Source organism: Puma concolor, chromosome E3 (genome assembly GCF_028749965.1).
Source record: "Puma concolor isolate L17-30 chromosome E3, mPumCon1.1.hap2, whole genome shotgun sequence".
NCBI classification, from domain to species: domain Eukaryota; kingdom Metazoa; phylum Chordata; class Mammalia; order Carnivora; family Felidae; genus Puma; species Puma concolor.
In genome coordinates this window covers 39,712,624-39,715,596 of record NC_141682.1, presented here as the reverse complement: position 1 = coordinate 39,715,596, position 2,973 = coordinate 39,712,624, and positions in this window count along the sequence as shown.

Genomic DNA, 2,973 nt, shown 5'->3' with positions numbered 1-2,973 from the left:
TCACCTCTTCCTGTGCAGGGCTCCGCCTCAACCCTCTTTCCTGTCTCATTTCAAAAGCCAACAGCTTCTCAGACAAATCAATGAGCCGCGGCTGCCCCGGCTCGGCTTTGTCACCACCTTGTAATTCAGAGAGGCAGGGGTCCCGCCGGGACCTGCAGGTCTGTTTGATGTTCAGGAGAGATGTCCAGCCAAGGCCACAGGGAAGGGACTCACCACGAGCAGGCCTCTGCTTTTTGCGGGGTGGGAGGGAAACCAGGCTAGCTGCGGGACGTTCGGTGACTTGCCCAAGGCCACACAGCAGGGAGCTGGCTTCTCCGTCTGGAACGGAATCCTTGCACTTGGGCTGGCGCGCTCTGATCTGGCTGTGGCCCTCGTTGGCCTGTTTGGCCCCCCTTGCTTCCTTCTAACGCCCAGCAGGCCCCTGCAACCCAGCTGTACCCTGCGATGTGGTCCCAAAGGAGGTGAGCCGCACCCTGAGACAGCAGAGTGTGGCAGTTCACCGGGGCGCCTGCAGGTGGGCTGCAGTGACCAAGAAGGGACGAGGGGGCAGGACATGCCCAGAGTGAACAACAGGAGAAACGCTACAGCAGGGGACAAGTGCAGGACAGCCTCCAGTGTCAGGGAGCAGGTCAACGCAGGGCCGTGGAGAGAAGCAGGTGGCCAGGTGGGAGCCGAGTGACCTGCGCCTCAGGTTTCCTAAGCACACCAACCGGGAGCCATGAGTGGTTGTAGAGCAGGAAGGTGGTGGGTTCAGATGGTGTGACTTGAGGGTGAGGGGAGGTGGGAGGGGATGTGTGCTCACAGCAGCCTGTTCTCGACAGCTGTGTGGGGGTGGGGAGGGGAACAGAGGGGACTGAGGTGGCAGGACAGAAGTGCTCCGTGCGGTGACATCTTTCTGTGCCCCTCCCGCCCTCCCCTGTGCCAGTGCCTTCGGGGCCCCCGGCAACTTGCCAGGCGCTGGGGGAGACGCACAGGTTTTCCCTCAAGAAGCCTGCTGAGGCTCCAGGCCCGCAGAGCGCAGACCGGAGGCTGTAGCCCGGCCACAAGGTGCAGTGGAGGCGTCTGAAACCAGGCCGCCCACAGGATGCTGGAAGCCACAGGGGCTTGGTGGGTATCCGTCATGTGAAAGACACCGAGAGGCCTGCTCTGCTCCCCCCTCCACAGCTCAGGGAAAGTGGTTCCCGAGCACAGGAGGAAATACCCTCCTCCCTGGGGGTCTCGGGGCACTGTCCCCCCGGGACTCTCCCCCACCTCCAACGGACCGCCCATGACACACAGGAGGCCTTCCTCTCGACTCTTCTGGGCGTTTGTATGTTTGCGGCGGGGTCTCACTCTGGCGCTTGCTGTCCACCCGGAACTGGGAGAGCCAGACGGGCAGCGGCCTCAGTCCTTCCCCACTCAGACAGCCCGAGGCTTCCTGCCTGCAGGAGCAGGGGCCTCTGGCGGGGGTGGGGTGGGGGTGGGGTGTTGTACAGGCCCCTGGGGGCCTCGTGGCTCCCCTTGGATTGCCTGCAGTGACCGTGCCCAGGCCAGGCCCGCCACAGGACGCGGGACAGGCCTGGGAGGTCTCGACACAGCACAAACAAAGTGGGCGTGTCGCCTGGTTTTCCACTGCTCCGGGGCTCGGCACGCTCTCATCTGTGCTAAGTACCCATCACGAGGCAGGGCAGAGCTTCTGGAACATCTGCCTGCTGTGCAGCAGGAGGCCCACTGCCGGCCCCGCTCCGCCAGCCCCACCGCGGGTGCTGGGGTGAGGCAGCTCCTCCACACCGTTTTCCTTCTCGACCAGGTGGCTGGGCCTGATTGTCCCGTTCCCCAGCCAGGTGTGACCTGTCCGGAAAGCTCGGGGCTCTCCTGAGGCTGCCAGAGGCTGCCAGTCCTCTGCTTGTGGCTGGTCCCTCACTGCCACGAGAGTGCACGGGCTCAGGCTCGGGGCTCAAGCCCTTGCTGGGCTCACTGCCGACCCCTGGGGCCCCCCGGGTCCCGCGGTGAAGACCTGACCTGGCCAAGGCCTCCTACCACCGGAGCTCCCTCCCCCCCACCCCTCTCCTGGCCCAAGGCTTTTTCCGTTTCAACCCCTCCTGCAGCTGGTGACGTCCTGGGCTGCGTTCTGAGGACTGAGGGCTCCCAGGCCCGTCCCGAGGCAGTGCATCCGAAGCTGCTCATCCCAGTCCAGGGTCTCCAGCAGGAGCCGGTGAAGCCGGGTAAGGGCTCTGAGTCGCCTCCTGCTTCCCAAACTCCACCCCCCTTCCCTCACACAGTCCCTACTAGGGCAGGAGAGCAAGCCTTTGGTGTAAGAAACACATGGTACCTTCGAAACCAGGCCAGACTCGTCTCTAGTCTCAACTGCTGTTAGCTGTGATCTGAGCCCTGGCAGCCTGCTCTGCCCTCTGACCCCTGCCCGGCCCTCTTCCCCAGGGCACAAACCAGGACGCACAGTACGTGTTCAAGAAGCCCCTCTGACCTCCCTGAATGCTGCATGCACTTGAGGCCCAGCTCACAATGCCCCTCTTCCGGGAGGCTATCGCTGGGGGCCACCTGAGCACTGACCGAGCTCAGGACAGGCCAGGGTCTGGCTGATGACTAGACCTAGTCTGATGACTGATGGCTGGTGTCTGACCTCTCTCCACAGGGCCCAGCGCAGAGGCCAGGGCAGGCTTTGCAAACTCATCGTAGTAAAATGCAGATTCTGACTCGGTGGGTCTGGATAGGCCCAAGCCTGCATCTGTAACAACCCCCCCCCACCCCCACCCCGGGGTGACACTGCTGGGCCCCAGGCCTCATTTTGAGCATTGAGGGCTGGAGCTCATTGCTTGGTAGGGGCTTAGTGTGGGTCTACGGACTCACAGTCATGGATGAACGAATGCACACACCTCTTACCTAAGAACCAAAGAGCAATGAGCCAGCAGGCCTGGGTCACCCCTCGCAATGAAGGACCGTCACAGAGACCTGCAGATGTGGGTGTGGGGGCAG